This window comes from Nerophis lumbriciformis, linkage group LG17 (assembly GCF_033978685.3).
Source record: "Nerophis lumbriciformis linkage group LG17, RoL_Nlum_v2.1, whole genome shotgun sequence".
Classification (NCBI taxonomy): Eukaryota; Metazoa; Chordata; class Actinopteri; order Syngnathiformes; family Syngnathidae; genus Nerophis; species Nerophis lumbriciformis.
The window spans coordinates 33,059,408-33,080,592 of NC_084564.2; positions in this window are offsets into that span (position 1 = coordinate 33,059,408).

Consider the following 21,185-nt stretch of genomic DNA (forward strand, 5'->3'; position numbering starts at 1 on the left):
ATTGAATGTGACAGTATACTGTCATAGTGAGTAAAACCAAATTTTTGTATTTGTTAACCTTACCAAAATACCTGATTCTGGTAAAACTCATATAGATACAATATTACAGACATTTTTAGACATAATGCATGTTTGGTTTTGGAGTTATGTTTATACTACTTTTACATTTAGTATGACAGTTATACTGTCCATCCATCCATCCATTTTCTACCGCTTATTCCCTTCGGGGACACGGGGGGTGCTGGAACCTATCTCAGCTATAATCGGGCGGAAGGCGGTGTACACCCTGGAAAAGTCGCCCCCTCATCATATTAAGTAAAAAAACAACTAAATTGTTTCTTTACAAACCTTACAAAATATTTGTTTCCAGTAATTTCACAAAGATACATTTCTCCAGGCATTATAGCCATTTTGCATGTGTGGTTTGGTAGTTATGATTAAATAACTGTCAAATTGAATGTGACAGTATACTATCATGGTGAGTAAAACCAATATTTTGTTTTTGCAAACCTTACAAAAACAACTTATTCTAGTAAAACTCAACAATTGATTTTAGTAAAATTCGCATGGATACAAAATTACAGGCATTTTTAAACATAATGCATGTTTGGTTTTGGAGTTATGTTTATATATTTTTTACATTTAGTATTACAGTTATACTGTCATATTGAGTAAAAAAAACTAACTTGTGTCTTTATAAACCTTAAAAAAAATTGTTTTCCAGTAAAACTCACAAAGATACATTTCTCCAGGCATTATTAGCCATTAACCATGTTTGGTTTAGAGTTATGTTTAAATAACTGTCATATTGAGTGTGGCAGATATACTGTCATTATGAGTAAAACCTATTTTTTGTATTTGTAAACCTTAACAAAATACCTGATTCTAGTAAAACTCACATAGATTCAATATTACAGGCATTTTTAGACGGATTGCATGTTTGGTATTGGAGTTATGTTTATATAACTTTTACATGTATTATGACAGTTATACAAACATATTGAATAAAAAACCTAATGTGTGTCTTATCAAACCTTACAAAATATTATTTTTCCTGTAAAACTCACAAAGATACATTTCTCCAGGCATTATTAGCCATTTTGCATGTGTGGTTTAGGAGTTATGTTAACATAACCGTCATATTGAGGGTGGCAGTTATACTGTCATTATGTGTAAAACCTAATTTTTGTATTTATAAACCTTACCAAAATTCCTGATTCTGGTAAAACTCACATAGATACAATAATACAGGCATTTTTAGACATAATGCATGTTTAGTTTTGGAGTTATGTTTATATACATTTTTCCAGGCATTATTAGCTATTTATCATGTTTGGTTTAGGAGTTATGTTTAAATAACTGTCATTTCAAATAATGCAGTTATACTGTCATTATGAGTAAAACCCAAGTTTTTTATTTGTAAACCTTACTAAAATACCTGATTCTGGTAAAACTCATATAGATTCAATATTACAGGCAGTTTAAGACGGATTGCAAGTTTGGTTTAGGAGTTTGGTTTTGGAATGATGTTAATATTACTTTTATATTTAGTTTGACAGTTATACAATCATATTGAGTAAAAAAAAAAAAAAAATTATAATATTTTTTTCTAGTAAAACTCAGGCATTATTAGCTATTAAGCATGTTTGGTTTAGGAGTTATGTTTAAATAACTGTTATTTTGAATATGGCAGTTATACTGTGTTTATGAGTAAAACCCAATTTTTGTATTTGTAAACCTTACCAAAATACCTGATTCTGATAAAACTCACATAGATTCAATATTACAGGCATTTTAGACATAATAACTCAATATGATGGTATAACTGTCATACTAAATATGAAAGATTTATAAACATAACTCCAAAACCAAACTTGCAATTCGTAAAAAAATGACTGTAATATTGAATATATGTGATTTTTACCTGAATCAGGTATTTTGGTAAGGATTACAAATACAAAAAATAGGTTTTACTCATAATGACTGATAACCGCCAATTTCTTTGAACATAACTCCTAAACAAAACATGCTAAATGGCTAATAATGACTGGAGAAATGTATCTTTGTGAGTTTTACTGGGAAAAAAAATTAAAAAATTGTAAGGTTTGTATAGACACAAGTTAGTTTTTTCTAACTCAAAAAGACAGTATAACTGTCATACTAAATGGAAAAAATATATAAACATAACTCCAAAACCAAACATGCATTATGTCTAAAAATGCCTGAAATGTTGTATCCATGTGAGTTATACTAGAATCAGTTGTTTTTGTAAGTTTTGCAAATACAAAATATTGGTTTTACTCACTATGACAGTATACTGTCACATTCAATCTGACAGTTATTTAAACATAACTCCTAAACCACACATTCAAAATGACTAATAATGCCTTGAGAAATGTATCTCTGTGAATTTTTCTGGAAAAAATATTTTGTAAGGTTTGTTATAACAGTTTTTTTTACTCAATATGACAGCAGTATACTGTCATAGTGAGTAAAACCAATATTTTGTATTTGCAAACCTTACAAAAACAACTGATGCTAGTAAAACTCACATGGATACAATATTACAGTTATTTTTAGATATAATGCATGTTTGGTTTTGGAGTTATGTTTATATAACTTTTACATTTAGTATGACAGTTATAATGTCATATTGAGTAAAAAAAATAACTTGTCTTTACAAACTTTACAATTTTTTCCAAGCATTATTAGCCATTTTGCATGTGTGGTTTAGGAGTTATATTTAAATAACTGTCATATTGAGTGTGGCAGTTATACTGTCATTATGAGTAAAACCTTATTTTTGTATTTGTAAACCTTACCAAAATACCTGTTTGTAGTAAAACTCAGATAGATACAATATTACAGGCATTTTTAGACATAATGCATGTTTGGTTTTGGAGTTATGTTTATATAACTTTCATATTTAGTATGACAGTTATACTGTCATATTAAGTAAAAAAAAACAACTTGTGCCTTTACAAACCTTACAAAATATATATTTTTTTTTTCAGTAAAACTCACAAAGATACATTTCTCCAGGCATTATTAGTCATTTTGTATGTGTGGTTTAGGAGTTATGTTTAAATAACTGTCAGATTGAATGTGACAGCATACTGTCATAGTGAGTAAAACCAATATTTTGTATTTGCAAACCTTAAAAAAACAACTGATTCTAGTAAAACTCACATGGATACAATGCTACAGGCATTTTTAGACATAATGCATGTTTGGTTTTGGAGTTTTGTTTATATACATTTTACATTTAGTATGACAGTTATACTGTCATATGGAGTAAAAAAACAACTAACTTGTGTCTTTACAAACCTTACAAAAATGTTGTTGTTTTTTCAGTAAAACTCACAAAGATGCATTTCTCCAGTCATTATTTGCCATTTAGCATGTTTGGTTTAGGAGTTATGTTTAAATAGCTGTCATTTTGAACGTTGCAGTTATACTGTCATTATGAGTAAAACCTAATTTTTGTATTTGTAAACCTTACCAAAATACCTGTTTCTGGTAAAACTCACATAGATTCAATATTACAGGCATTTTTGGACGAATTGCATGTTTGGTTTTGAAGTTAGTTTATATAACTTTCACATTTAGTAAGACAGTTATACCATCACATTGAGTAAAAAAAACTAACTTGTGTCCAAACAAACCTTACAAAATATTTTTTTCCCCAGTAAAACTCACAAAAATACATTTCTCCAGGCATTATTAGCCATTTTGCATCTGTGGTTTAGAATTTATGTTTAAATAACAGTCAGATTGAATGTGACAGTAATACTGTCATAGTGAGTAAAACCAAAATGTTGTATTTGCAAACCTTACAAAAACAAATGATTCTACTAAAACTCACTTGGATACAATATTATAGGGATTTTAAGACATAATGCATGTTTGGTTTAGGAATTATGTTGAAAAACTATTTTATTGCTTTTTTTGCATTTTATCAGGATTTTAAAAACATCACCGTCATATTGAGAAAAAAACTACTTTTTGTAATTGCAAGCCTTAAAAAAGCATGTGTTCGAGTAAAACTCACAAGGATGCATTGTTTTAGGCATTATTAGCATTTTTGCATGTGTGGTTTGGGAGTTATGTTTAAATAACTGTCATTTCGCGTGTGACAGTTATACTGTCATTATGAGTACAACTTAATTTTTGTATTTGTGAACCTTACCAAAATACCTTATTGTAGTAAAACTCACATAGATACAATATTACAGGCATTTTAAGACATAATGCATGTTTGGTTTTGGAATTATGTTTATATAACTTTCATATTTAGTATGACAGTTATACTGTCATATTGAGTAAAAAAAACTAACTTGTGTCTTTACAAACCTTACAAAATTTATTTCCCAGTAAAACTCACAAAGATACATTTCTCCAGGCATTATTAGTCATTTTGTATGTGTGGTTTAGGAGTTATGTTTAAATAACTGTCATATTGAATGTGACAGTATACTGTCATAGTGAGTAAAACCAATATTTTGTATTTGCAAACCTTACAAAAACAACTTATTCTAGTAAAACTCACATGGATACAATATTACAGGCATTTTTAGACATAAAGCATGTTTGGTTTTGGAGTTATGTTTATATAAATTTTACATTTAGTATGAGAGTTATACAGTCATATGGAGTAAAAAACAACTAACTTGTGTCTTTACAAACCTTACAAAAAAATGTTTTTTCCAGTAAAACTCACAAAAATGCATTTTGCCAGTCATAATTAGCCATTAAGCATGTTTGGTTTAGGAGTTAAGTTTAAATAACTGTCATTTTGAATGTGGCAGTTATACTGTCATTATGAGTAAAACCTATATTTTGTATTTGTAAACCTTACCAAAATACCTGATTCAGGTAAAACTCAGGGATTCAATATTACAGGCATTTTTAGACAGATTGCAAGTTTGATTTTGGAGTTATGTTTATATAACTTTCATATTTAGTATGACAGTTATACTGTCATATTGAGTAAAAAAAACTAACTTGTGTTTTTACAAACCTTACAAAATAATTTTTTTCCAGTAAAATTCACTGAGATACATTTTTCCAGGCATTATTAGTCATTTTGCATGTGTGGTTTAGGAGTTATGTTTAAATAACTGTCAGATTGAATGTAACAGTATACTGTCATAATGAGTACAACCAATATTTTGTATTTGAAAACCTTAAAAAAACAACTGATTCTACTAAAACTCACATGGATACAATATTACAGGCATTTTTAGACAAAATGCATGTTTGGTTTTGGAGTTATGTTTATATAACTTTTCCATTTAGTATGACAGTTATACTGGCTTTTTGAGTTAAAAAAAACTAACTTGTGTCTTTATAAACCTTACAAATTCTTTTTTTTTCAGTAAAAGTCACAAAAATTCCTTTCTCTAGGCATTATTAGCCATTTAGCATGTTTGGTTTAGGAGTTATGTTTAAATAACTGTCATTTTGAATGTGGCAGTTATACTGTCATTATGAGTAAAACATCATTTTTGTATTTGTAAACCTTACCAAAATACCCGATTCTGGTAAAACTCACATAGATTCAATATTACAGGCATTTTTAGACAGATTGCAAGTTTGGTTTTGGAGTTATGTTTATATACCTTTCAAATTTAGTAAGACAGTTATACTATCACATTGAGTAAAAAAAAACTAACTTATGTTTGTACAAACCTTACAAAATATTGTTTTCCGGTAAAACTCACAAAAATACATTTCTCCAGGCATTATTAGTCATTTTGCATCTGTGGTTTAGAATTTATGTTTAAATAACAGGCAGATTGAATGTGACAGTATACTGTCATAGTGAGTAAAACCAAATTTTTGTATTTGTTAACCTTACCAAAATACCTGATTCTGGTAAAACTCATATAGATACAATATTACAGACATTTTTAGACATAATGCATGTTTGGTTTTGGAGTTATGTTTATACTACTTTTACATTTATTATGACAGTTATACTGTCCATCCATCCATCCATTTTCTACCGCTTATTCCCTTCGGGGACACGGGGGGTGCTGGAACCTATCTCAGCTATAATCGGGCGGAAGGCGGTGTACACCCTGGAAAAGTCGCCCCCTCATCATATTAAGTAAAAAAACAACTAAATTGTTTCTTTACAAACCTTACAAAATATTTGTTTCCAGTAATTTCACAAAGATACATTTCTCCAGGCATTATAGCCATTTTGCATGTGTGGTTTGGTAGTTATGATTAAATAACTGTCAAATTGAATGTGACAGTATACTATCATGGTGAGTAAAACCAATATTTTGTTTTTGCAAACCTTACAAAAACAACTTATTCTAGTAAAACTCAACAATTGATTTTAGTAAAATTCGCATGGATACAAAATTACAGGCATTTTTAAACATAATGCATGTTTGGTTTTGGAGTTATGTTTATATATTTTTTACATTTAGTATTACAGTTATACTGTCATATTGAGTAAAAAAAACTAACTTGTGTCTTTATAAACCTTAAAAAAAATTGTTTTCCAGTAAAACTCACAAAGATACATTTCTCCAGGCATTATTAGCCATTAACCATGTTTGGTTTAGAGTTATGTTTAAATAACTGTCATATTGAGTGTGGCAGATATACTGTCATTATGAGTAAAACCTATTTTTTGTATTTGTAAACCTTAACAAAATACCTGATTCTAGTAAAACTCACATAGATTCAATATTACAGGCATTTTAGACGGATTGCATGTTTGGTATTGGAGTTATGTTTATATAACTTTTACATGTATTATGACAGTTATACAAACATATTGAATAAAAAACCTAATGTGTGTCTTATCAAACCTTACAAAATATTATTTTTCCTGTAAAACTCACAAAGATATATTTCTCCAGGCATTATTAGCCATTTTGCATGTGTGGTTTAGGAGTTATGTTAACATAACCGTGTGTAAAACCTAATTTTTGTATTTATAAACCTTACCAAAATTCCTGATTCTGGTAAAACTCACATAGATACAATAATACAGGCATTTTTAGACATAATGCATGTTTAGTTTTGGAGTTATGTTTATATACATTTTTCCAGGCATTATTAGCTATTTATCATGTTTGGTTTAGGAGTTATGTTTAAATAACTGTCATTTCAAATAATGCAGTTATACTGTCATTATGAGTAAAACCCAAGTTTTTTATTTGTAAACCTTACTAAAATACCTGATTCTGGTAAAACTCATATAGATTCAATATTACAGGCAGTTTAAGACGGATTGCAAGTTTGGTTTAGGAGTTTGGTTTTGGAATGATGTTTATATTACTTTTATATTTAGTTTGACAGTTATACAATCATATTGAGTAAAAAAAAAAAAAAATTATAATATTTTTTTCTAGTAAAACTCAGGCATTATAAGCTATTAAGCATGTTTGGTTTAGGAGTTATGTTTAAATAACTGTTATTTTGAATATGGCAGTTATACTGTCTTTATGAGTAAAACCCAATTTTTGTATTTGTAAACCTTACCAAAATACCTGATTCTGATAAAACTCACATAGATTCAATATTACAGGCATTTTAGACATAATGCATGTTTGGTTTTGGAGTTATGTTCATACAACTTTTATATTTAGTTTGACAGTTGTACCATCATATTAAGTAAAAAAAAAAAAAATAACTTGTGTCTTTATAAACCTTACAAAAAATTGTTTTCCCAGTAAAACTCACAAAGATACATTTCTCCAGGTGGTTAGGAAGTTATGTTTAAATAACTGTAAAATTGAATGTAGCAGTTATCTGTCATTATGAGTAAACCCCTAATTTATGTAATTGTACACCTTACCAAATTAACTGATTCTTGTAAAACTCACATAGATACAATATTTTAGGCATTTTTAGACATAATACATGTTCAGCTTTGGAGTTATGTTTACATAACTTTAATATTTGGTATGACAGTTATGCTGTCATATTGAATTAAAAAAACTAACTTGCCTCTTTGCAAAACTTACAAAAGATAATTTTTCTAGTAAAACTAACAAAGATGCATATCTTCACGCATTAATAGAAATGTGCATGTTTGGTGTAGGAATTATGTTGAAAAACATTTTTATTGCTTATTTCGCATTATCTCAGGATTTTAAGAACATTACTATCATAATGAGTAAAAAAGTACTTTTTGTGTTTGTAAGCCTTAAAATAGCAAATGTTTCGAGTAAAACTCACATGGATGCATTGTTTTAGGCTTTATTAGCCTATTTTGAAAGTGTGGTTAGGAAGTTATGTTTAAATCACTGTCAAATTGAATGTAGCAGTTATTTGTCATTATGAAAAAAAACAATTTTTGTATTCGTACACCTTACCAAATTACCTGATTCTGGTGTAATTCACATGGATACAATATTTTAGGCATTTTTAGACATAATGCATGTTCAATTTTGGAGTTATCTTTATATAACTTTCATATTTGGTATGACAGTTATACTGTCATATTGAATAAAAAAAAACTAACTTGCGTCTTTGCAAAACTTACAAAAGAGAATTTTTCTAGTAAAACTTACAAAGATACATGTCTTCAGGCATTATTAGACATGTTGCATGTTTGGTGTAGGAATTATGTTGAAAAACATTTTTATTGCTTATTTCGCATTATCTCAGGATTTTAAGAATATTACTGTCATATTGAGTAAAAAATTACTTTTAGTGTTTGCAAACCTTAAAAAAGCATATGTTTCGAGTAAAACTCATAAGGATGCACTGTTTTAGGCTTTATTAGCCTTTTTGCATGTGTGGTTAGGAAGTTATGTTTAAATAATTGTCAAATTGAATTTAGCAGTTATCTGTCATTATGAGTAAACCCTAATTTTTGTATTTGTAAACCTTACCAAATTACCTGATTATTTTAAAATGATCATATATGCAATATTTTAGGCATTTTTAGACATAATGCATGTTCAATTTTGGAGTTATGTTTATATAACTTTCATATTTGGTATGACAGTTATACTGTCATCTTGAATTTAAAAAACTATCTTGCCTCTTTGCAAAACTTACAAAAGATACCTTTTCTAGTAATACTAACAAAGATACATGTCTTCAGGCATTATTAGACATGTTGCATGTAGGAATTATGTTAAAAAACATTTTTATTGCTTATTTCGCATTATCTCAGGATTTTAAGAACATTACTGTCATAATGAGTAAAAAACTACTTTTTGTGTTTGCAAACCTTAAAATAGCAAATGTTTCGAGTAAAATTCACAAGGATGCATTGTTTTAGGCTTTATTAACGTATTTGCATGTGTAATTAGGAAGTTTTGTTTAAATAACAGTCAAATTGAATGTAGCAGTTATAATGTCATTAGAAAAACAACAATTTTTTTATTTGTACACCTTACCAAATTACCTGATTCTGGTGAAACTCACATAGATACAATATTATAGGCATTTTTAGACATAATGCATGTTCAATTTTGGAGTTATGTTTATATATATTTCATATTTGGTATGACAGTTATACTGTCATATTGAATTAAAAAAACTAACTTGCCTCTTTGCAAAACTTACAAAAGATATTTTTTCTAGTAAAACTAACAAAGATACATATCTTCACGCATTATTAGACATGTTGCATGTTTGGTGTAGGAATTATGTTGAAAAACATTTTTATTGCTTATTTTGCATTATCTCAGGATTTTAAGAACATTACTGTCATAATGAGTAAACAGCTACTTTTTGTGTTTGCAAGCCTTAAAATAGCAAATGTTTCGAGTAAAACTCACATGGATGCATTGTTTTAGGCTTTATTAGCCAATTTTGCAAGTGTGGTTAGGAAGTTATGTTTAAATAACTGTCAAATTGAATGTAACAGTTATCTGTCATTATGAGTAAACCCCTAATTTATGTAATTGTACACCTTACCAAATTTACTGATTCTTGTAAAACTCACATAGATACAATATTTTATCCATTTTTAGACATAATGCATGTTTAGTTTTGGAGTTATGTTTATTAAACTTTCATATTTGGTATGACAGTTATACTGTCATATTGAATTAAAAAAACTAACTTGCCTCTTTGCAAAACTTACAAAATATATTTTTTCTAGTAAAACTAACAAAGATACATGTCTTCAGGCATTATTAGACATGTTGCATGTTCGATGTAGGAATTATGTTAAAAAAAACATTTTTATTGCTTATTTCGCATTATCTCAGGATTTTAAGAACATTACTGTCATAATGAGTAGAAAACTACTTTTTTTGTTTGCAAACCTTAAAATAGCAAATGTTTCGAGTAAAACTCACAAGGATGCATTGTTTTAGGCTTTACTAACCTATTTGCATATGTGATTAGGAAGTTTTGTTTAAATAACAGTCAAATTGAATGTAGCAGTTATACTGTCATTATGAAAAAAAACAATTTTCGTATTTGTAAACCTTACCGAATACCTGATTCTGGTGTACTCACATAGATACAATATTTTAGGCATTTTTAGACATAATGCATGTTCAATTTTGGAGTTATGTTTATATATATTTCATATTTGGTATGACAGTTATACTTTCATATTGAATTAAAAAAAACTAACTTGCCTCTTTGCAAAACTTACAAAAGATATATTTTCTAGTGAAACTAACAAGGATACATGTATCCAGGCGTTATTAGACATGTTGCATGTTTGGTGTAGGAATTATGTTGAAAAACATTTTTATTGCTTATTGCTTAAAAAACTACTTTTTGTGTTTGCAAGCCTTAAAATAGCATATGTTTCGAGTAAAATTCACAAGGATGCATTGTTTTAGGCTTTATTAACCTATTTTGCATGTGTGGTTCCCTAATAACAGTCAAATTGTATGTAGCAGTTAACTGTCATGAGTAAACCCCTAATGTATGTAATTGTACACCTTACCAAATTAACTGATTTTTGTAAAACTCACATAGATACAATATTTTAGTTATTTTTAGACATAATGCATGTTTAGTTTTGGAGTTATGTTTATATAACTTTCATATTTAGTTTGACAGTTATACTGTCATATTAAATTTAAAAAAACTAACTTGCCTCTTTGCAAAACTTACAAACGATAATTTTTCTAGTAAAACTAACAAAAATATATATCTTCACAAATTATTAGACATGTTGCATGTTTGGTGTAGGAATTATGATGAAAAACATTTTGATTGCTTATTTCGCATTATCTCAGGATTTTAAGAACATTACTGTCATAATGAGAAAACAACTACTTTTTGTGTTTGCAAGCCTTAAAATAGCAAATGTTTCGAGTAAAACTCACATGGATGCATTGTTTTAGGCTTTATTAGCCTATTTTGAAAGTGTGGTTAGGAAGTTATGTTTAAATAACTGTCAAATTGATTTTAGCAGTTATCTGTCATTATGAGTAAACCCTAATTTTTGTATTTGTAAACCTTACCAAATTACCTGATTCTTTTAAAACTATCATAGATGCAATATTTTAGGCATTTTTAGACATAATGCATGTTCAGTTTTGGAGTTATGTTTATATAACTTTTACATTTAGTTTGACAGTTATACTGTTATATTGAATTTAAAAAACTAACTTGCCTCTTTGCAAAACTTACAAAAGATACCTTTTCTAGTAGTACTAACAAAGATACATGTCTTCAGGCATTATTAGACATGTTGCATGTAGGAATTATGTTAAAAAAACATTTTTATTGCTTATTTCGCATTATCTCAGGATTTTAAGAACATTACTGTCATAATGAGTAAAAAACTACTTTTTGTGTTTGCAAACCTTAAAATAGCAAATGTTTCGAGTAAAATTCACAAGGATGCATTGTTTTAGGCTTTATTAACGTATTTGCATGTGTAATTAGGAAGTTTTGTTTAAATAACAGTTAATTGAATGTAGCAGTTATAATGTCATTATGAAAAACAACAATTTTTGTATTTGTACACCTTACCAAATTACCTGATTCTGGTGAAACTCACATAGATACAATATTATAGGCATTTTTAGACATAATGCATGTTCAATTTTGGAGTTATGTTTATATATATTTCATATTTGGTATGACAGTTATACTGTCATATTGAATTAAAAAAACTAACTTGCCTCTTTGCAAAACTTACAAAAGATATTTTTTCTAGTAAAACTAACAAAGATACATATCTTCACGCATTATTAGACATGTTGCATGTTTGGTGTAGGAATTATGTTGAAAAACATTTTTATTGCTTATTTTGCATTATCTCAGGATTTTAAGAACATTACTGTCATAATGAGTAAACAGCTACTTTTTGTGTTTGCAAGCCTTAAAATAGCAAATGTTTCGAGTAAAACTAACATGGATGCATTGTTTTAGGCTTTATTAGCCAATTTTGCAAGTGTGGTTAGGAAGTTATGTTTAAATAACTGTCAAATTGAATGTAACAGTTATCTGTCATTATGAGTAAACCCCTAATTTATGTAATTGTACACCTTACCAAATTTACTGATTCTTGTAAAACTCACATAGATACAATATTTTATCCATTTTTAGACATAATGCATGTTTAGTTTTGGAGTTATGTTTATTAAACTTTCATATTTGGTATGACAGTTATACTGTCATATTGAATTAAAAAAACTAACTTGCCTCTTTGCAAAACTTACAAAATATATTTTTTCTAGTAAAACTAACAAAGATACATGTCTTCAGGCATTATTAGACATGTTGCATGTTCGATGTAGGAATTATGTTAAAAAAAAACATTTTTATTGCTTATTTCGCATTATCTCAGGATTTTAAGAACATTACTGTCATAATGAGTAGAAAACTACTTTTTGTGTTTGCAAACCTTAAAATAGCAAATGTTTCGAGTAAAACTCACAAGGATGCATTGTTTTAGGCTTTACTAACCTATTTGCATATGTGATTAGGAAGTTTTGTTTAAATAACAGTCAAATTGAATGTAGCAGTTATACTGTCATTATGAAAAAAAACAATTTTCGTATTTGTAAACCTTACCGAATACCTGATTCTGGTGTACTCACATAGATACAATATTTTAGGCATTTTTAGACATAATGCATGTTCAATTTTGGAGTTATGTTTATATATATTTCATATTTGGTATGACAGTTATACTTTCATATTGAATTAAAAAAAACTAACTTGCCTCTTTGCAAAACTTACAAAAGATATATTTTCTAGTGAAACTAACAAGGATACATGTATCCAGGCGTTATTAGACATGTTGCATGTTTGGTGTAGGAATTATGTTGAAAAACATTTTTATTGCTTATTGCTTAAAAAACTACTTTTTGTGTTTGCAAGCCTTAAAATAGCATATGTTTCGAGTAAAATTAACAAGGATGCATTGTTTTAGGCTTTATTAACCTATTTTGCATGTGTGGTTCCCTAATAACAGTCAAATTGTATGTAGCAGTTAACTGTCATGAGTAAACCCCATAATGTATGTAATTGTACACCTTACCAAATTAACTGATTTTTGTAAAACTCACATAGATACAATATTTTAGTTATTTTTAGACATAATGCATGTTTAGTTTTGGAGTTATGTTTATATAACTTTCATATTTAGTTTGACAGTTATACTGTCATATTAAATTTAAAAAAACTAACTTGCCTCTTTGCAAAACTTACAAACGATAATTTTTCTAGTAAAACTAACAAAAATATATATCTTCACAAATTATTAGACATGTTGCATGTTTGGTGTAGGAATTATGATGAAAAACATTTTGATTGCTTATTTCGCATTATCTCAGGATTTTAAGAACATTACTGTCATAATGAGAAAACAACTACTTTTTGTGTTTGCAAGCCTTAAAATAGCAAATGTTTCGAGTAAAACTCACATGGATGCATTGTTTTAGGCTTTATTAGCCTATTTTGAAAGTGTGGTTAGGAAGTTATGTTTAAATAACTGTCAAATTGATTTTAGCAGTTATCTGTCATTATGAGTAAACCCTAATTTTTGTATTTGTAAACCTTACCAAATTACCTGATTCTTTTAAAACTATCATAGATGCAATATTTTAGGCATTTTTAGACATAATGCATGTTCAGTTTTGGAGTTATGTTTATATAACTTTTACATTTAGTTTGACAGTTATACTGTTATATTGAATTTAAAAAACTAACTTGCGTCGTTGCAAAACTTACAAAAGATACATTTTCTAGTAAAACTAACAAGGATACATGTCTTCAGGCATTATTAGACATGGTGCATGTTTGGTGTAGGAATTATGTTGAAAAACATTTGTATTGCTTTTTTCGCATTATCTCCGGATTTCAAGAACATTACTGTCATAATGAGTAAAAAAAACTACTTTTTGTGTTTGCAAACCTTAAAATAGCAAATGTTTCGAGTAAAATTCACAAGGATGCATTGTTTTAGGCTTTATTAACGTATTTGCATGTGTGATTAGGAAATTTTGTTTAAATAACAGTCAAATTGAATGTAGCAGTTATATTGTCATTATGAAAAAAAAAAAAAAAAATTGTATTTGTACACCGTACCAAATTAGCTGATTCTGGTGAAACTCACATAGATACAATATTATAGGCATTTTTAGACATAATGCATGTTCAATTTTGGAGTTATGTTTATATATATTTCATATTTGGTATGACAGTTATACTGTCATATTGAATTAAAAAAACTAACTTGCCTCTTTGCAAAACTTACAAAAGATATTTTTTCTAGTAAAACTAACAAAGATACATATCTTCACGCATTATTAGACATGTTGCATGTTTGGTGTAGGAATTATGTTGAAAAACATTTTTATTGCTTATTTTGCATTATCTCAGGATTTTAAGAACATTACTGTCATAATGAGTAAACAGCTACTTTTTGTGTTTGCAAGCCTTAAAATAGCAAATGTTTCGAGTAAAACTCACATGGATGCATTGTTTTAGGCTTTATTAGCCAATTTTGCAAGTGTGGTTAGGAAGTTATGTTTAAATAACTGTCAAATTGAATGTAACAGTTATCTGTCATTATGAGTAAACCCCTAATTTATGTAATTGTACACCTTACCAAATTTACTGATTCTTGTAAAACTCACATAGATACAATATTTTATCCATTTTTAGACATAATGCATGTTTAGTTTTGGAGTTATGTTTATTAAACTTTCATATTTGGTATGACAGTTATACTGTCATATTGAATTAAAAAAACTCACTTGCCTCTTTGCAAAACTTACAAAATATATTTTTTCTAGTAAAACTAACAAAGATACATGTCTTCAGGCATTATTAGACATGTTGCATGTTCGATGTAGGAATTATGTTTAAAAAAACATTTTTATTGCTTATTTCGCATTATCTCAGGATTTTAAGAACATTACTGTCATAATGAGTAGAAAACTACTTTTTTTGTTTGCAAACCTTAAAATAGCAAATGTTTCGAGTCAAACTCACAAGGATGCATTGTTTTAGGCTTTACTAACCTATTTGCATATGTGATTAGGAAGTTTTGTTTAAATAACAGTCAAATTGAATGTAGCAGTTATACTGTCATTATGAAAAAAAACAATTTTCGTATTTGTAAACCTTACCGAATACCTGATTCTGGTGTACTCACATAGATACAATATTTTAGGCATTTTTAGACATAATGCATGTTCAATTTTGGAGTTATGTTTATATATATTTCATATTTGGTATGACAGTTATACTTTTATATTGAATTAAAAAAAACTAACTTGCCTCTTTGCAAAACTTACAAAAGATATATTTTCTAGTGAAACTAACAAGGATACATGTATCCAGGCGTTATTAGACATGTTGCATGTTTGGTGTAGGAATTATGTTGAAAAACATTTTTATTGCTTATTGCTTAAAAAACTACTTTTTGTGTTTGCAAGCCTTAAAATAGCACATGTTTCGAGTAAAATTCACAAGGATGCATTGTTTTAGGCTTTATTAACCTATTTTGCATGTGTGGTTCCCTAATAACAGTCAAATTGTATGTAGCAGTTAACTGTCATGAGTAAACCCCTAATGTATGTAATTGTACACCTTACCAAATTAACTGATTTTTGTAAAACTCACATAGATACAATATTTTAGTTATTTTTAGACATAATGCATGTTTAGTTTTGGAGTTATGTTTATATAACTTTCATATTTAGTTTGACAGTTATACTGTCATATTAAATTTAAAAAAACTAACTTGCCTCTTTGCAAAACTTACAAACGATAATTTTTCTAGTAAAACTAACAAAAATATATATCTTCACAAATTATTAGACATGTTGCATGTTTGGTGTAGGAATTATGATGAAAAACATTTTGATTGCTTATTTCGCATTATCTCAGGATTTTAAGAACATTACTGTCATAATGAGAAAACAACTACTTTTTGTGTTTGCAAGCCTTAAAATAGCAAATGTTTCGAGTAAAACTCACATGGATGCATTGTTTTAGGCTTTATTAGCCTATTTTGAAAGTGTGGTTAGGAAGTTATGTTTAAATAACTGTCAAATTGATTTTAGCAGTTATCTGTCATTATGAGTAAACCCTAAATTTTGTATTTGTAAACCTTACCAAATTACCTGATTCTTTTAAAACTATCATAGATGCAATATTTTAGGCATTTTTAGACATAATGCATGTTCAGTTTTGGAGTTATGTTTATATAACTTTTACATTTAGTTTGACAGTTATACTGTTATATTGAATTTAAAAAACTAACTTGCGTCGTTGCAAAACTTACAAAAGATACATTTTCTAGTAAAACTAACAAGGATACATGTCTTCAGGCATTATTAGACATGGTGCATGTTTGGTGTAGGAATTAATTTGAAAAACATTTGTATTGCTTTTTTCGCATTATCTCCGGATTTCAAGAACATTACTGTCATAATGAGTAAAAAAAACTACTTTTTGTGTTTGCAAACCTTAAAATAGCAAATGTTTCGAGTAAAATTCACAAGGATTTATTGTTTTAGGCTTTATTAACGTATTTGCATGTGTGATTAGGAAGTTTTGTTTAAATAACAGTCAAATTGAATGTAGCAGTTATATTGTCATTATGAAAAAAAAAATTGTATTTGTACACCGTACCAAATTAGCTGATTCTGGTGAAACTCACATAGATACAATATTATAGGCATTTTTAGACATAATGCATGTTCAATTTTGGAGTTATGTTTATATATATTTCATATTTGGTATGACAGTTATACTGTCATATTGAATTAAAAAAACTAACTTGCCTCTTTGCAAAACTTACAAAAGATATTTTTTCTAGTAAAACTAACAAAGATACATATCTTCACGCATTATTAGACATGTTGCATGTTTGGTGTAGGAATTATGTTGAAAAACATTTTTATTGCTTATTTTGCATTATCTCAGGATTTTAAGAACATTACTGTCATAATGAGTAAACAGCTACTTTTTGTGTTTGCAAGCCTTAAAATAGCAAATGTTTCGAGTAAAACTCACATGGATGCATTGTTTTAGGCTTTATTAGCCAATTTTGCAAGTGTGGTTAGGAAGTTATGTTTAAATAACTGTCAAATTGAATGTAACAGTTATCTGTCATTATGAGTAAACCCCTAATTTATGTAATTGTACACCTTACCAAATTTACTGATTCTTGTAAAACTCACATAGATACAATATTTTATCCATTTTTAGACATAATGCATGTTTAGTTTTGGAGTTATGTTTATTAAACTTTCATATTTGGTATGACAGTTATACTGTCATATTGAATTAAAAAAACTAACTTGCCTCTTTGCAAAACTTAAAAAATATATTTTTTCTAGTAAAACTAACAAAGATACATGTCTTCAGGCATTATTAGACATGTTGCATGTTCGATGTAGGAATTATGTTAAAAAAAACATTTTTATTGCTTATTTCGCATTATCTCAGGATTTTAAGAACATTACTGTCATAATGAGTAGAAAACTACTTTTTGTGTTTGCAAACCTTAAAATAGCAAATGTTTCGAGTAAAACTCACAAGGATGCATTGTTTTAGGCTTTACTAACCTATTTGCATATGTGATTAGGAAGTTTTGTTTAAATAACAGTCAAATTGAATGTAGCAGTTATACTGTCATTATGAAAAAAAACAATTTTCGTATTTGTAAACCTTACCGAATTACCTGATTCTGGTGTAACTCACATAGATATAATATTTTAGGCATTTTTAGACATAATGCATTTTCAATTTTGGAGTTATGTTTATATATATTTCATATTTGGTATGACAGTTATACTGTCATATTGAATTAAAAAAACTAACTTGCCTCCTTGCAAAACTTACAAGAGATGTTTTTTCTAGTAAAACTAACAAAGATACATATCTTCACGCATTATTAGACATGTTGCATGTTTGGTGTAGGAATTATGTTGAAAAAATTTTGTATTGCTTATTTCGCATTATCTCAGGATTTTAAGAACATTACTGTCATAATGAGTAAAAAACTACTTTTTGTGTTTGCAAGCCTTAAAATAGCATATTTTTCGAGTAAAACTCACAAAGATGCATTGTTTTAGGCTTTATTAACCTATTTTGCATGTGTGGTTAGGGAGTTATTTTTAAATAACAGTCAAATTGAATGTCGCAGTTAACTGTCATTATGAGTAAACCCCTAATGTATGTAATTGTACACCTTACCAAATTAACTGATTCTTGTAAAACTCACATAGATACAATATTTTAGTTATTTTTTGACATAATGCATGTTTAGTTTTGGAGTTATGTTTATATAACTTTTACATTTAGTTTGACAGTTACACTGTTATATTGAATTAAAAAAACTAACTTGCATCGTTGCAAAACTTACAAAAGATACATTTTCTAGTAAAACTAACAAGGATACATGTCTTCAGGCATTATTAGACATGTTGCATGTTTGGTGTAGGAATTATGTTGAAAAACATTTTTATTGCTTATTTAGCATTATCTCAAGATTTTAAGAACATTACTGTCATAATGAGTAAAAAACTACTTTTTGTGTTTGCAAGCCTTAAAATAGTATATGTTTTGAGTAAAACTCACAAGGATGCATTGTTTTAGGCTTTATTAGCCTATTTGCATGTGTGGTTAGGAAGTTATGTTTAAATAACTGTAAAATTGAATATAGCAGTTATACTGTCATTATGAGAAAAACCTAATTTTTTTATTTGTAAATCTTACCAAATTACCTTATTCTGGTAAAAATCACATAGATACAATATTTTAGGCATTTTTAGACATAATGCATGTTCAGTTTTGGAGTTATGTTTATATAACTTTTACATTTAGTTTGACAGTTATACTGTTATATTGAATTTAAAAAACTAACTTGCGTCGTTGCAAAACTTACAAAAGATACATTTTCTAGTAAAACTAACAAGGATACATGTCTTCAGGCATTATTAGACATGGTGCATGTTTGGTGTAGGAATTAATTTGAAAAACATTTGTATTGCTTTTTTCGCATTATCTCCGGATTTCAAGAACATTACTGTCATAATGAGTAAAAAAAACTACTTTTTGTGTTTGCAAACCTTAAAATAGCAAATGTTTCGAGTAAAATTCACAAGGATTTATTGTTTTAGGCTTTATTAACGTATTTGCATGTGTGATTAGGAAGTTTTGTTTAAATAACAGTCAAATTGAATGTAGCAGTTATATTGTCATTATGAAAAAAAAAATTGTATTTGTACACCGTACCAAATTAGCTGATTCTGGTGAAACTCACATAGATACAATATTATAGGCATTTTTAGACATAATGCATGTTCAATTTTGGAGTTATGTTTATATATATTTCATATTTGGTATGACAGTTATACTGTCATATTGAATTAAAAAAACTAACTTGCCTCTTTGCAAAACTTACAAAAGATATTTTTTCTAGTAAAACTAACAAAGATACATATCTTCACGCATTATTAGACATGTTGCATGTTTGGTGTAGGAATTATGTTGAAAAACATTTTTATTGCTTATTTTGCATTATCTCAGGATTTTAAGAACATTACTGTCATAATGAGTAAACAGCTACTTTTTGTGTTTGCAAGCCTTAAAATAGCAAATGTTTCGAGTAAAACTCACATGGATGCATTGTTTTAGGCTTTATTAGCCAATTTTGCAAGTGTGGTTAGGAAGTTATGTTTAAATAACTGTCAAATTGAATGTAACAGTTATCTGTCATTATGAGTAAACCCCTAATTTATGTAATTGTACACCTTACCAAATTTACTGATTCTTGTAAAACTCACATAGATACAATATTTTATCCATTTTTAGACATAATGCATGTTTAGTTTTGGAGTTATGTTTATTAAACTTTCATATTTGGTATGACAGTTATACTGTCATATTGAATTAAAAAAACTAACTTGCCTCTTTGCAAAACTTAAAAAATATATTTTTTCTAGTAAAACTAACAAAGATACATGTCTTCAGGCATTATTAGACATGTTGCATGTTCGATGTAGGAATTATGTTAAAAAAAACATTTTTATTGCTTATTTCGCATTATCTCAGGATTTTAAGAACATTACTGTCATAATGAGTAGAAAACTACTTTTTGTGTTTGCAAACCTTAAAATAGCAAATGTTTCGAGTAAAACTCACAAGGATGCATTGTTTTAGGCTTTACTAACCTATTTGCATATGTGATTAGGAAGTTTTGTTTAAATAACAGTCAAATTGAATGTAGCAGTTATACTGTCATTATGAAAAAAAACAATTTTCGTATTTGTAAACCTTACCGAATTACCTGATTCTGGTGTAACTCACATAGATATAATATTTTAGGCATTTTTAGACATAATGCATTTTCAATTTTGGAGTTATGTTTATATATATTTCATATTTGGTATGACAGTTATACTGTCATATTGAATTAAAAAAACTAACTTGCCTCCTTGCAAAACTTACAAGAGATGTTTTTTCTAGTAAAACTAACAAAGATACATATCTTCACGCATTATTAGACATGTTGCATGTTTGGTGTAGGAATTATGTTGAAAAAATTTTGTATTGCTTATTTCGCATTATCTCAGGATTTTAAGAACATTACTGTCATAATGAGTAAAAAACTACTTTTTGTGTTTGCAAGCCTTAAAATAGCATATTTTTCGAGTAAAACTCACAAAGATGCATTGTTTTAGGCTTTATTAACCTATTTTGCATGTGTGGTTAGGGAGTTATTTTTAAATAACAGTCAAATTGAATGTCGCAGTTAACTG